The sequence below is a fragment of the Dryobates pubescens genome, chromosome Z (assembly GCF_014839835.1).
Source record: "Dryobates pubescens isolate bDryPub1 chromosome Z, bDryPub1.pri, whole genome shotgun sequence".
Taxonomy (NCBI): Eukaryota; Metazoa; Chordata; class Aves; order Piciformes; family Picidae; genus Dryobates; species Dryobates pubescens.
In genome coordinates, this window is record NC_071657.1 from 78,276,803 (window position 1) to 78,292,497 (window position 15,695).

Genomic DNA, 15,695 nt, shown 5'->3' on the forward strand with positions numbered 1-15,695 from the left:
CCCCCCTGGGCATTGTGCTGCTGGGCAAGCTGCTGTGGGGGCCCTGCTGGAGCAGGGGTTGGGCTGGGGGAGCTCCAGAGGTCCCTTCCAGCCTCACCACTCTGGGATTTGGGGGTTCTGTGAATCCTGGCAGCCTCCCAGCTGCTGTGAGCCTTGCAGCTCTGCATCCCTCTGCAGCCTGCCCTCTCCTGCTGCTGTCTGCCTGTCCCCTGCTGGCCCTGCTCCCAGCTCCTTAATTAATCCTCAGCAAAAGGGGAAAATTAAGCACAAATGACAGGGCTCTGGGGCCTGTCTGAGACAAATCTGTGCAGACTTCAGTTTGACACACCATGGAGGTTTTTTTGGTGGGTTATTTTTCCCTGGCAGGACCAGGGTGACAGCATCTGATTAATCTAAGATGCAAACAGACAGCCTGTGGGCAGTTCGTGCCCTGAGAGGTGAGTAAGGCAGTGACAGAGCTGAGCCTTTGCTCCTGGCTGATGTGAAGTTGTCTGTCTCTGTCCTCCAGGAAGGCTCAGGCAGGCCCTGGCTCTGCTGCACCAGCAGCAGCAGCAGGACTGAGGAGGAATTTCCAGGGCAGAAGCTCAGCCCTCAGAAAGAGAAGATTTAGAGGCAGCACAGACAGGTTTGGGGCAGCTCACAAAGGCCCAGTGGTGGGGCAAGGACTGAAAGGACAGAGCAGGGTGGTGGCCCTGGCACAATTTCAGGACATTTCCATCTCCTGGCACCTGAGACCGGGGAGCAGAGCCCCAGCCCCAGCTGGCTGCAGCCTCCTCTCTGGGAGCTGCAGAGAGCAAGGAGGTCTCCCTCAGCCTCCTCTGCTCCACACCAACCCCCCCAGCTCCCTCAGCTGCTCCTCCCCAGCCCTCTTCTCCAGACCCTTCCCCAGCCTTGTTGACTTGGCAGCAGTCCTTCAGTGCCATCCACAGGTCCCCACAAGTGCCTCTCCTTGGCTGTGGCAAAGAGTAATAGTGAGGGCTAGAGCTGCTCTCCTGTGAAGACAGCCTGAGAGAGTTGGGGCTGTGCAGGCTGGAGAGGAGAAGGCTCCCAGGAAACCTTCTTGTGGCCTTCCAGGATCTGCAGGGGGCTGCAAGAAAGCTGGGGAGGGACTTGTGAGGGTGCCAGGGAGTGCTGGGCCTGGGGGGGATGGAGCAGAACTAGAAATGGGGAGATTGAGCTTGGCTGTGAGGAAGAAGTTGTTGCCCATGAGGGTGGTGAGAGCCTGGCACAGGTTGCCCAGGGAGGTGGTGGAAGCCTCAGCCCTGGAGGTGTTTGCAGCCAGGCTGGAGGTGGCTGTGAGCAACCTGCTGTGGTGTGAGGTGTCCCTGCCCATGGCAGGGGGCTGGGACTGGATGAGCCTGGAGGTCCCTTCCAGCCCTGACAGTTCTGTGATTCTGTGATTCTGGCAGAAGCTCAAAAACTCACTGGGACATGATCAGACTCATGAAGGACTGGAGGTAACCAGCCCTGGACATCCTTGTGTGCCCCTGGAGGGTATGGGGGGTGGGGGAGTAAGAACCTCAGTCCCAGAGTTTCATAGAGTTGTTGAGTAGGTTGGGTTGGAAAGGACCTTGAAGATCATCCAGCTCCAACCCCCCTGCCATGGGCAGGGACACCTTGCAGGAAGGTGGAGAACACCTGGACATCAAAGATAACATTTTAAGGTTCCCACCACTGAGGTTTCTTTGCCCTTCTGTCCTAAAAGGAAATTGCTGTAAATCAAGGCACAAACTGTTGAGGAGTGGCAGGTGACAACTGAGCAGGAGAAGGCAGGAGGACAACTTCAGTTCTTGGTGTTTCCCATCCCAGAAAGGGTTGGGTTCCCTGGCAGGACCTTTCCACCCACCTGGAAATACAAGCAGTGTGTTTCTGCTGCACAAGGGAAGGGGAGGGAAAGGGAGAACCAAGCTCCTCTGCTGCCATGGCACTCACTGTGGGAGCCCAGGAGGTGGCATTGCCACCCAGGGAGCTCTGCCTGCATTCACCACTGCAGATCACAGCACCACAGAATGGGTTTGGGGTGGAAGGGACCTCCAAGACCATCCAGTGCCAACCCCCCTGCCATGGCCAGGGACACCTCCCACCAGCCCAGGCCTCAAGGGCTCATGGGGTGCTTGGTGCCATGGGTTAGTTGTTTGGGTGGTGTTGGAGAGGTTGATGGGTTGGACACGATGATCTTGAAGGTCTCTTCCAACCTGGTTTATTCTATGTGTTCTATGTATTCTATGTATCCAGCCTGGCCCTCAGCACCTCCAGGGAGGAGGCAGCCACAGCCTCCCTGGGCAACCTGTGCCAGGCTCTCCCCACCCTCACTGCCAACAATTTCTTCCTCCTCTCCAGCCTCAGTCTCCCCTCTCCCAGCTCCAAGCCGTTGTCCCTGGTCCTGGCACTCCCAGCCCTTGTCCCAAGTCCCTCCCCAGCTCTCCTGGAGCCCCTTCCAGGTCCTGGGAGGCTGCTCTGAGGTCTGCCTGGAGCCTTCTCTTCTCCATGCTGCACAGCCCCAACTCTCCCAGCCTGGTCCCAGGCTCCCTCAGGTTTTGAGAGTAAAGTTGGAGGCTGCTTCACTTTTGGAGTTCTTTTCACTGCCACTGCACATTGGTCTGAGGTTGCCCAAGGGAGGTTGTGATAAAATGGGTGGAGAAAGGAAGGTTTGGGATAAAATGGGGGGCGGGGAGCGGGGGGGAGGGAAGCAAAGTTTCTGACAAAGTGTCATCCTCCCTTGTTTTTGTAGCAAGTTTTGGTGCTGCAGAGGGGAAGTGCAAGCCCTCAGCTCCAGCAGCAGCAGGCAGGATGAGATGAACCATATGAGGAAATGAGTCACAGCCCAAGGAGGCAAAAGGGAGTTCCCCAGAGCAGAGAGACACCACCAAAAACTAAAATCAAAGCCTGCTGCCCCTGCTGGGGCATTCTGAAGAGGAGGAGATGTGAGCCAGAGCCAAACACAGCATGGGACAGGGAAAACAAAGCAAAGCCAAACCCCAGTGCTGACATGCAGCTGATGCTGGGAGACATTTTGAGCTGAAATGGCTCAGATTCTTGTCTCTCTGCCACATCTTTCAACACTTCTCAGTGCTTCAGGCTCCCAGATGCCAGCAGAGTGTCACCCAGAACAAAAAAAAAATCACAACAAAAGCAAACAAAACAAAACCAAACAAACCAAACCCAAACAAACACAAGCAAAAAAAACCCCCAGCCCCAGCCCAAACACCCAAACCCCCAAACTTTGAGCAAAACTAACCAGAATAACTCATCCTCCTTGCTTGCTGCTTTTTTGGATGCTGTTTGAAACCAGGCTCCTTCATGGGTCACTGCTGAAGGGCTTCTGGAGGTGTTCAAGGCCAGGCTGGATGAGGCCCTGAGCACCCTGGGCTGGTGGGAGATGTCCCTGCCCATGGCAGGGGCTTGGAGCTGGATGATCTCTGGAGTCCCTTCCAACCCAAACCACTCTGTGACTCTCAGAACCCTTCCAAGCATTGGCATTGTCTCTGCAAACCAGCAACTCTGCCTCAGACACAGCTCAGAGCTTCCACAGCAGTGCCAGGTGCTCCTCTCTGAGATCACCCCTGGGGTTCCAACCCCATGCCAAGAGGGCATGAAGATGCTCAGAGGGCTGGAGAACCTCTGCAGCAGCATGGCCAGAGCTGGAGAGAGAGGATCCTGCCCCTCTGCCCTGCTCTGGGGAGATCTCCCCTGCAGGGCTGTGTCCAGCTGTGGGGACACCACCAGAGGAGAGAGCCCTGGAGCTGCTGGAGAGGCTCCAGAGGAGGCCAGCAAGATGCTGAGAGGGCTGCAGAAGCTGTGCTGTGGGGCCAGGCTGGCAGAGCTGGGGCTGTGCAGCCTGCAGAAGGGAAGGCTGCAGGCAGAGCTGAGAGCTGCATTTGCATCTCTGCAGGGCAGCTGCAGGCAGGCTGGGGAGGGACTGTTGAGAAGGGGCTGTGGGGCTAGGCCCAGGGGCAGTGGTTTGGCAGTGGAGCAGGGCAGGGTTAGGTTGTCCCTCAGGAGGGAGCTGTGCAGAGGGAGGGTGGGGAGAGCCTGGCACAGGCTGCCCAGGGAGGTGGTGGAGGCTCCATCCCTGAACAACACAAGGAGAGCCAAAGTGCTGCCATCCCAGCAGCTCTGTGCAGAGGGCTCCAGCTCCTCTGCAGAGCCAGGGCAGGCAGGGTTTGGGTGAAGCACTGGGGACAGGCTCTGGGTGAGTCATGTTTCAAGCATCTCTGGAATATCTGTCTCAGAACCCTGCCCAGAAGACAGGCCAGGGAACAGGCACAGCAGCAGAGGACAGCAGGATTCTGGCCAGAGGGGAGAAAAGCATCTGGCAGCCACACAGCAGCTGCCTTATGCCCTGCAAGCAGGGGGCAGGCAACCTCCTCCCCGGAGGCAATGCCAGTGTGCCACACCAGCAGGGCTGTGCCCAGCCAAACCTGACCTGCTCCCCACCCCAGGCTCCCTGCAAGCCCCCCTGTGCTTTGGGGGGCTCTTTTGCACCTCCAAGTGTTCAGTTTTGCTCCCCCAGGATGCCCAGGGTATGGAGAACACGTGCCCTGCCTTGAGCTGCTTTGGCAGCAGAGGCAGAGGATGTGGAAGAAACTGCCTGGCTGGCACCAGCAGGCACAAAGGCTGGCACTTAACTCTTTGCTTACCACAGGTTTGGGTGTGAAAGCTCATTTAAAAAGGGGTCCAGGCTCTTCTGACAGCTGGCAGGGCTTTCTGCAGTCTTGCCTGCAAGGAAAGTGGATTCCAGTGTCCTGATTTTAAGCCCCCTTGGCCAAATTTTGCCCCAAGGAGGTTTCCACACAGCCCTAATCTTGGACCTGGCTGACAGGCAGAGCTGTTACCAGGCTTTAATGCCACAGAGATGACGATTCTGGGAAGTGAGTATTTGCAGTGAGGTTGGGAGCAGGTCCCTGGCAACCACAAGTGACCACACTCCCTGCAGCAGTGCCAGTCCTGAGCAGTGCAGGAGCATTTTCCTCTCCCCAGCACTGCCTGCTGCTGCTAAAAGTCTCACCTCAGTTTGCAGAGCCCCTGGGCATCCTGTTACTCATCGTTCTGGTGATAACCCTTCAAGAGTGTCACAGCAGCCCAGCATGGAGGGGCTGGAAGGGACCCCTGGAGCTCAACCCCCTGCTCCAGCAGGGCCCCCACAGCAGCTTGCCCAGCAGCACAATGCCCAGGGGGGGTTGGAAGCTCTCCACACCAGGAGACTCCACAACCTCTCTGGGCAGCCTGCTCCAGGCCTCCAGCACCCTCACACCAAACAACTTTCTCCTCCTGCTCACATCCAACCTCCTGCCCTCCACTTTCTGCCCCTTGGCCCTTGGCCTGTCCCTGGGCACCACTCAGCAGAGCCTGGCCCCAGCCTCTTGCCCCCCACAGCTCCTTTAGCTCTTGCTGAGCATTGCTCAGCTCCCCTCTGGGGCTGCTCTGCTCCAGGCTCTCAGCCCCAGGGCTCTCAGCCTTTGCTGCTCACAAAGCTGCTCCAGGACCCTCAGCAGCTTCCCAGCCTCCCCTGGAGTCTCTCCAGCAGTTCCCTGTCCCTCTGGAGCAGGGAAGCCTAGTGCTGGACCCAGGACCCCAGCTGTGGGGGTCTCACATCAGGCAAAGTTTGGCCTCACTGCAGACCACTCGTGTTGCCACATTTCCTCTTCTTGAGCTGAGTGCTCCACCAGGAAGCTGCTCTGCTGCTGGCCTGGGGCCTCCTGAGAGCAGAGCAGGAGAGATTTGTCCTGAAGCTTGCTGGTGGTGACTCACAGCAGAGGCATGAGGGGAGCTGCAGGCATGGGGTGAGGGTGAGAGCTGCCTCCCAGCACGCAGATCTGTAGTGCAGCCTTGCTGCCCTGCCAGGGGCTTCCCTGCTCCTTGGCCTGGCACCTGGCAGATCACTGGGATCAGGCTAGGGGGTTGGAGGTGGGCTTCTGGTGCCAGGGAAGGGGAAGCAGAGCAAACCACTGTCAGCCAGACTGGTTCTGATGGGACAAGCTTGGGCTTGGTGCAGCTGCCCTGGGCAGAGCCACCTCAAGTCACCAAACAAAAGCATTTCCTCAGGCAGAGAGCTTCCCCCTCAGTGACCCTGAAACACCTGCAGGGTTTGCAGCCTCCACGGTTGACCTGGGAGTGCTGGGGGGCAGCAAGTTCTGCCTGGCACAGCAATGTGCCCTGGGGCACAAGAAGGACAAGGGGCTCCTGGGGGGCATTCAGAGGAGTGTGTCCAGCACAGCCTGGGAGGTTCTCCTCCCCCTCTGCTCTGCCCTGCTGAGACCTCACCTGGAAGACTGCAGCCAGCTCTGGGCTCCCCAGCTCAGGAGGGACAGGGAGCTGCTGCACAGAGCCCAAGGGAGGGCTACAAGGATGAGGAAGGGCCTGGAGCACTGCCTGGGGAGCAGAGGCTGAGAGCCCTGGGGCTGTTCAGCCTGCAGAGGAGAAGGCTGAGAGGGATCTGATCAATGTCTCTCAAGAGCTGAGGGCTGGGGGTCAGGAGGCAGGGGACAGGCTCTGCTCAGCTGCAGCCTGCCAGAGGCCAAGGGGCAGTGGATGGCAACTGCAGCCCAGGAGGTTCCAGCTCCAGAGGAGGAGGAAGTTCTGCAGTGGGAGGCTGCCAGAGCCCTGGAGCAGGCTGCCCAGAGAGGTTGTGGAGTCTCCTTCTGTGGAGCCTTTGCAGCCCTGTCTGGATGTGTTCCTGTGTGACCTGTGCTGGATTCTATGGTCCTACTCTGGCAGAGAGGTTGACTTGATCATTTCCAGAGGTCCATTTGAACTCCTAACATCCTCTGAGCCTGGGATCCGCTGATGTACACAACATCATCAAGAGAAATTTCCTCCCAGCAAGGGTTGTCAAGCACTGGAACAAACTGTTCAGAGAGGTGCTGGAGTCCCCATCCCTGGAGTTGTTTAGAGGAGACAGACAAGGTGCCAAGGGCCATGCCAAGGAAGGCTCAGGTTGGGCATGAGGAACAATTTCTGCCCAGCAAGGCTTCCCAGGCTGCTCAGGGAGGTGGTGGAGTCTCCATCCCTGGAGGTGCTTCCAGGCCCCCCTGGTGCTGAGGGATGTGGTGCAGCAGCAGTGCTGGGGCTGAGCTCTGGGTGAGGGCTTGGACTGGATGAGCTCCAAGGTCTCCTCCAGCCTCAGCAGCAACCCCAAGCCCCTCTCCTCAGCTGTGCTCCCCATCCCTTCTCCACCCAGCCTGGATCAGTGCTGGGCATTGCCCTTCACTCAGTTTTATTCCCTGGCATTTCCTTTCCCAGTGCTTTGCTTTCTCACAGTTCTGAAGCAGGGAAAGAATTTCCTGAAAGAGCAGTGCTGGAGTTTTCCCTGGAATGGCTTCTGCTTCCTCTCTGTTGTTTTGATGGGAAGCTGTGCTTGGTGGAAAGCCTCAAATTCCAGCCTTATCTAAGGAGAGATCTCTGACCCTCATCACTCCAGAGAGGACACACTCAGGAGCAGAGGCTGAACCATGCAGCTGAGGAAACACCTGAGCAGTAGTGGCAAGAGCAGCAAGAAGGCAGTGATGGATCCAGGGGTGCCAGGCTGTAAGCAAAGCTGGGTTTGAAGCTTTGGTTATCAGCATTTATGCAGCACTGGACACATGAGGCTCACTTTCAGAGCAGGCTGCTCCCAGCCACAGCCAACCTGACCCCCACTGCTGCCAGCCATGGGGCAGCTCCCACCTCTCTGGGCACTCTGGGCCAGGCTCTCCCCACCCTCAGGCTCAAACATTTCTCCCTTCTCTCCACTCTCAGTCTCCCTCTTGCACTCCAAACCCTCCCCCCTTGTCCTGGCACAGCAGGCCCTGAGAAAAAGTCTGTCCCCAGCTTTCTGCTCAGCCTTTAGGCACTGCAAGGCCACCAGAAGCTGTCCCTGGAGCCTTCTCCTCTCCAGGCTGCACAGCCCCAAGCCTCCCAGCCTGGCCTCACAGCAGAGGGCTTCCAGCCCTGCCAGCACTGCTGTGGCCTCCTCTGGCCCTGCTCCACCAGGTCTGTCCCCAGCTTTCTTCTCAGCTTTTCAAGAAGTGGAAGGCCACAAAATGATGCAGCTGTGCCTGTCCCCAGTCTCAGCAATGGTTTTTAATCCCTCTGCAGTGTCATTAATCAATCCTTTGCCTGTGAGTGTGCACCCAAACCATGCCTGTGGCTGCAGAACTCTGTGTGTCTGCTTGCACAAACCCCAGAGAGCCAAGCAGATCCTGGGCTGCATGCAGAGAAGTGTGGCCAGCAGGGCCAGGGAGGGGATTCTGCCCCTCTGCTCCACTCTGCTCAGACCCCACCTGCAGCTCTGGGTCCAGGTCTGCAGCCTCTGTCCCAGGAAGGCTCTGGAGGTGCTGGAAGGTGTCCAGAGAAGGTCCCCGAGGAGGAGCAGAGGGCTGGAGCTGCTCTGCCATGGAGACAGCCTGAGAGAGTTGGGGCTGTGCAGGCTGGAGAGGAGAAGGCTCCCAGGAGAGCTTCTTGTGGCCTTCCAGGATCTGCAGGGGGCTGCAGGAAAGCTGGGGAGGGACTTGTGAGGGTGTCAGGGAGTGCTAGGACTGGGGGGGATGGAGCAGAACTAGAGGTGGGGAGATTGAGCTTGGCTGTGAGGAAGAAGTTGTTGCCCATGAGGGTGGTGAGAGCCTGGCACAGGTTGCCCAGGGAGGTGGTGGAAGCCTCCTGCCTGGAGGTGTTTGCAGCCAGGCTGGAGGTGGCTGTGAGCAACCTGCTGTGGTGTGAGGTGTCCCTGCCCATGGCAGGGGGGCTGGGGCTGGGTGAGCCTGGAGGTCCCTTCCAGCCCTGACAGTTCTGTGCTTCTCTGATCTTGCAGCCATCCTGCTGGCATGCATGGGTGCATGCTGATGTGACAGCCAGAGCCAGGCTTTCCATGGTTAGAAGAAGCTGTGCAGGAGCTTCTCTTCATCCTTCTTTTAGCTCCCCTCGCCCAGCTCCAAGCCATTGTCCCTGGTCCTGGCACTCCCAGCCCTTGTCCCAAGTCCCTCCCCAGCCCTCCTGGAGCCCCTTCAGGTACTGCAAGGCTGCTCTGAGGTCTCCCTGGAGCCTTCTCTTCTCCAGGCTGCACACCCCAGCTCTCCCAGCCTGGCCCCACAGGGGAAGCTCTCCAGCCCTGTGGTAACTGCATCTTTCAGTGCTGTTTTCCCTTCAATCATTATTCTTTAATGTTTATTCTCCTATTTCACCTGGGGCTGGCTGTGGCAGAGTGCAGTACAGCACATATCTGTACACAAAGTACTTGAGCCATGATTTCACTTTGGCTTTCTGATCACTTCTAGCCTGGTTCACCCACAGCAGCTTGCCCAGGAGCACAATGCCTGGGGGGGTGGGGGGCAGTGGGGTGTTGGAAGCTCCCCACACATGGACACTCCACAACCTATCTGGCAGCCTGGAGGACAATCACCTTTGCTGTCCTAAGTGCTAATTCAATCTAAACCTCCTTTGCTAATGATGTTGCTGTGATGCCTCTGAGTTCCAAGCCAGCAAAGCACCCCCAGGCTCTGGCACTGATGGCCATAGAGCAAAACCACCCAAAGAGGATTTGAGGCCCAAGCCCTGGAGAGCCACTGCATGGTGCTGAGGTTCTGCTGTGGTGCTTCCTCCCTTCTCCAGTGTGCACAGCTTTAAATCTCCACCTTATAGACACCCAACAAAAAACCATCTCCAGGCATGCTTCCACTGCTGTTCATAGCATCACAGCATGGTAGGGGCAGAAGGGACCCCTGGAGCTCCCCCAGCCCAACCCCTGCTCCAGCAGGGCCCCCACAGCAGCTTGCCCAGCAGCACAATGCCCAGGGGGGGTTGGAAGCTCTCCACACCAGGAGACTCCACAACCTCTCTGGGCAGCCTGCTCCAGGCCTCCAGCACCCTCACACCAAACAACTTTCTCCTCCTGCTCACATCCAACCTCCTGCCCTCCACTTTCTGCCCCTTGGCCCTTGGCCTGTCCCTGGGCACCACTCAGCAGAACCTGGCCCCAGCTTCTTGCCCCCCCCAACCCTTCAGAGGCATCCTCCAGGCCTCCAGTACCCTGGATGAGTCCTGTCCTTGGATAAGACAATGAGGAATAAACGATATAAACCAGGGAAGGAGAGATGGTGTCATGCAGAACCTTTTCTTCATTACCCTGGGGTGACTCATCAGAAGCCAACCACATAAATTATTTACTGCTCAGTGCAAACCAATAAAACCGGGGGGTGGGGTGGTGGTGGGGGTTGTTGTTGTTGTTTTGGGGGTGTTTTTTTTGGTTTTACTCTGTTTTACAAGATTCAGCATTTGTCACGACCCTGTGCAGCCTCCATTAATGCCAAGAACCTTCAGGACTAATTTGATGTGAAGGAGAGTTTTTGCCCTCAGGGGGTCGTTGTGCAGCTTGGTGGGGAGGGATGGGCACAGTGTTGAACTGAATTGTCCTACTTTCAGAGACATTAGAGAATGGAAGAGGTTGGAGGAACTCTGGAGCTCCCCCAGCCCAACCCCCTGCTCCAGCAGGGCACCCACAGCAGCTTGCCCAGCAGCACAATGCCCAGGGGGGGTTAGAAGCTCTCCACACCAGGAGACTCCACAACCTCTCTGGGCAGCCTGCTCCAGGCCTCCAGCACCCTCACACCAAACAACTTTCTCCTCCTGCTCACATCCAACCTCCTGCCCTCCACTTTCTGCCCCTTGGCCCTTGGCCTGTCCCTGGGCACCACTCAGCAGAGCCTGGCCCCAGCCTCTTGCCCCCCACAGCTCCTTTAGCTCTTGCTGAGCATTGCTCAGCTCCCCTCTGGGGCTGCTCTGCTCCAGGCTCTCAGCCCCAGGGCTCTTAGCCTTTGCTCCTCACAGAGCTGCTCCAGGACCCTCAGCATCTTCCCAGCCTCCCCTGGACTCTCTCCAGCAGTTCCCTGTCCCTCTGGAGCAGGTGAGCCCAGAGCTGAACTCAGGATTCCAGCTGCTCTTCTGCAGGCTCAACAGGTTAAGCCCCAGGTTAAGTTTCTGTGGCAAATGGAGACTGACTATGCCCAAGGTGCACACAGAAGCTCTCATCACAGGCATGGAAGGCTTCTGCCATTTGCAAGTCAGGAATTGACACCAAGAACAGCATTTAGCAGGTTGAAGCTACAAACTGTGCCTGAGGTCTGTGTGCTTTATTTCATGAGGCTGATTTTCTGCTTGGTTTTAAACCTGCTACTCTAGGAAGCTTTTCAGGTTTGCTTCTGAACACAGAATTATCTTTGTTTTGGTCTCACCTCATGGAGTTCTACAAAATTCTCCTGCTCTGCAGCTTCTAATCCCAGAGGTGACTTAAGCCTGCAGTTTAATATGGGACACACACAGGGCTTGGTCGTTTCCACATCTGTCAGCACAGCTCCTCCAGGGAAGCCCAGGTCCTACCCTTCACTCCAGCTTAGTATCACAGAATAGTCAGGGTTGGAAGGGACCTCTGGGATAATCCAGTCCCAACCCCCCTGCCATGGGCAGAGACACCCCACACCACAGTAGGCTGCTCACAGCCACATCCAGCCTGGCCTTAAAAACCATCCAGGGATGAGGTTTCCACCACCTTCATGCTGGAGTTCACCCTGCAGAGAATGAGGATCTGATCTCAGGGAAGTTCTCTGCAGACAGAGCCTGCAGACAGCAGTGAGCTGCAGCTTGGCCACTCCTGCATAGCTGCAATGTTTGACATTCACTGGGCCAACACCCATCCCCTCCTTGCCCGATTCCTGCTGAACCTCACTTCGGAGCTGTGACCTCCTAGGGTTTGTATCCAGCCCAGAGAAATGCCTCTGATTAGTTCAGTGCTGGGCTGACACTGAAAGCTAAGAACAGTCACAGAGTGCATTGGTAGTGGAGAGACCCTCCAAGAGCATCCAGTCCAAGCCCCTGCACTCAGCAGGGACAGCTGCAGCCAGAGCAGGCTGCCCAGGCACACAGCCAGCCTCAGCTTGAGTGGCTGCAGGGATGGAGCCTCCACCACCTCCCTGGGCAGCCTGTGCCAGGCTCTCCCACCCTCCCTCTGCACAGCTCCCTCCTGAGGGACAACCTAACCCTGCCCTGCTCCACTGCCAAACCACTGCCCCTGGGCCTAGCCCCACAGCCCCTTCTCAACAGTCCCTCCCCAGCCTGCCTGCAGCTGCCCTGCAGAGATGCAAATGCAGCTCTCAGCTCTGCCTGCAGCCTTCCCTTCTGCAGGCTGCACAGCCCCAGCTCTGCCAGCCTGGCCCCACAGCACAGCTTCTGCAGCCCTCTCAGCATCTTGCTGGCCTCCTCTGGAGCCTCTCCAGCAGCTCCAGGGCTCTCCTCTGGTGGTGTCCCCACAGCTGGACACAGCCCTGCAGGGGAGGTCTCCCCAGAGCAGAGCAGAGGGGCAGGATCCCCTCTCTGCAGCTCTGGCCACACTGCTCTGGATGCAGCCCAGGCTGCCCTTGGCCTTCTGGTCTGCAGCCAAACAGTTTGTTGCCATCCTTGCTCTATAAAGCAACAATTCACACCCTAAACTATTGCAAAATTCCCTCCAATCCCCTTTTTGTTTCACTTTCACATCTTACTTCTCATCTAACACACCAATGCTGTGTCCTCTGCTCCTTCAGTGTGAAGATAGAACAGAACAGAATAGACTAGAATAGAATAGACCAGGTTGGAAGAGACCTTCAAGATCATCGAGTCCAACCTATCATCCAACACCACCTAATCAACTAAACCATGGCACCAAGTACCCCATCAAGCCTCCTCCTGAACACCTCCAGTGATGGTGACTCCACCACCTCCCTGGGCAGCACATTCCAATGGCCAATCACTCTCTCTGTGTAGAACTTCCTCCTAACATCCAACCTAAAACTCCTGTGGCGCAGCCTGAGACTGTGTCCTCTTGTTCTGGTGCTGCTTGCCTGGGAGAAGAGACCAACCTCTGCCTGTCTACAACCCCCTTTCAGGTAGTTGTAGAGGTCACCCCTGAGTCTCCTTCTCTCCAGGCTAAGCCTCTCCTCATAGGGCTGTGTTCCAAACCCCTCACCAACCTTGTCACCCTTCTCTTGACTCATTCCAGCAAGTCAACCTCCTTCCTAAACTGAGGGGCCAAGAACTGGACACAGTACTCAAGGTGTGGCCTAACCAGTGCAGTGTACAGGGGCAGAATGACCTCCCTGCTCCTGCTGGCCACACTGTTCTTGGTGCAGGCCAGGCTGCCATTGGCCCTCTTGGCTGCCTGAGCACACTGCTGGCTCATGTTCAGCCTACCATCGACCAGCACTCCCAGGTCCCATGGGTCAGTGTTCTCCAGCCACTCTGACCCCAGCCAGTAGCTCTGCATGGGGTTGTTGTGGCCAATGTGCAGAACCCGGCACTTGGATGTGTTCAATCTCATGCCGTTGGACTCTGCCCATCTGCCCAGCCTGTCGAGGTCCCTCTGCAGAGCCTCTCTGCCCTCCAGCAGATCAACTCCTGCCCCCAGCTTGGTGTCGTCAGCAAATTTACTGATGATGGACTCAATGTCCTCGTCCAGATCATCAATAAAGATGTTAAAGAGCATGGGGCCCAGCACTGATCCCTGGGGCACACCACTAGTGCCTGGCTGCCAGCTGGATGTGGCACCATTCACCACCACTCTCTGGGCTCGGCCCTCCAGCCAGTTCCTAACCCACTGCAGTGTGCTCCCATCCAAGCCATGGGCTGACAGCTTGGCCAGGAGTCTGCCATGGGGAACGGTGTCAAAGGCCTTGCTGAGGTCCAGGTAGACTACATCCACAGCCTGCCCCACATCCACCAGGCAGTCACCTGGTCATAGAAGGAGATCAGGTTGGTCAGGCAGGACCTGCCCTTCCTGAACCCATCTCCTGCTGGGCTCCATCCCACTGCTGCTGGATGGAAATCTCCTTTCCCCAGACAGAAATCTCCGGCCTCGAAGAATGGAAATTGATTTCCTACTCTCCATTGCCTTTTGTTATTTGGGAAACCCCTAAAGGCTGAGCTGAGCTGATTGATACTGATTTAAACAAAGTACTGATTGGAAAAAAAAAAAACAAAGTTAAAAAAAAAGTAATAGTTAAAAAGTTAAATAAAAGTTAAATAGTTAAATAGTTAAATAGTTAAAATAGTTAAAATAGTTAAATAGTTAAATAGTTAAAAAGTTAAATAGTTAAAAAAAGTAAAAGTTAAAAAAAAATAATACTGAATAAAAAAATAGTGATTAAAAAAACTGATTGAAAAATCCTGATTGAGATAACTGAATCAAAAAAGAGTGATTAAAAAAAAAAGCTTTTTAAAAAAAGCTAAATATAAAAATACTAAATAAAATACTGAATAAAAAAAAAAGAGTGACCTAAAAAAAAAAAAAAGATGAAAAATATTGCTTACAATTAATGGTTAAAATTACTGAAATTTTTTTTTTTTAAGAAATGGTTAAAATGATGTTTAAAAAAAAATACTGATTAAAAAAAAATGGTTAAAAAAATGGCTTTAAAGTATTGCTGCAAATTACTGAGTGAAAATGGTGAGTAAAAAAGGGTGAGTAAAAAATCTGATTTATTCATTTATTGGGTTAAAAAAATAGGTATTTAAAAATACATATTAAAAATACATATTACATCTGGTTGCATGGCTTGGGTGGTTGGGTGGTGTTGGGTGACAGGTTGGACACGATGATTTTGAAGGTCTCTTCCAACCTGAATTATTCCATTCCATTCCATTCTATTCTATTCTATTCTATTCTATTCTATTCTATTCTATTCTATTCTATTCGATTCTAATTCTATTCTATTCTATTCTATTCCATTCCATTCCATTCTATTCTATTCTATTCCATTCCATTCTATTCTATCCTATTCTATTCCATTCCATTCCATTCCATTCTATTCTATTCTATTCTATGCTATGCTATTCTATACTATGCTATTCCATTCTACTCTATTCTATGCTATTCCATTCTATTCTATCCTATTCTATTCCATTCCATTCTATTCAATTCTATGCTATGCTATTCTATTCCATTCTACTCTATTCTATGCTATTCTATTCTATTCTATTCTATTCTATTCTATTCTATTCTATTCTATCCTATTCTATTCCATTCTACTCTATTCTATTCTATTCTATTCCATTCCATTCTATTCTATCCTATTCTATTCCATTCCATTCTATTCTATTCTATTCTATTCCATTCCATTCTATTCTATCCTATTCTATTCCATTCCATTCTATTCTATTCTATGCTATTCTATTCTATTCCATTCCATTCCCTTCTATGCTATGCTATTCTATTCTATGCTATTCTATTCTATTCTATTCTGTTCCATTCCATTCCATTCTATTCCATTCCATTCTATTCTATCCTATTCTATTCCATTCCATTCTATTCTATTCTATGCTATTCCATTCAATTCTATTCTATTCCATTCCATTCTATTCTATTCTATGCTATTTCATTCTATTCTAGTCTATGCTATTCTATTCTATTCCATGCTATTCCATTCTATTCTATTCTATGCTATTCTATTCTATGCTATTCCATTCTATTCTATTCCATTCTATTCTATTCTATTCTATTCTATTCTATTCTATTCTATTCTATTCCATTCTATGCTATTCTATGCTATTCTATTCTATTCCATTCCATTCCATTCTATTCCATTCTATTCTATTCTATCCTATTCTATTCCATTCCATTCTATTCTATTCTATGCTATTCCATTCTGTTCTATTCCATTCCATTCCATTCCATTCTATTCTATGCTATTCCATTC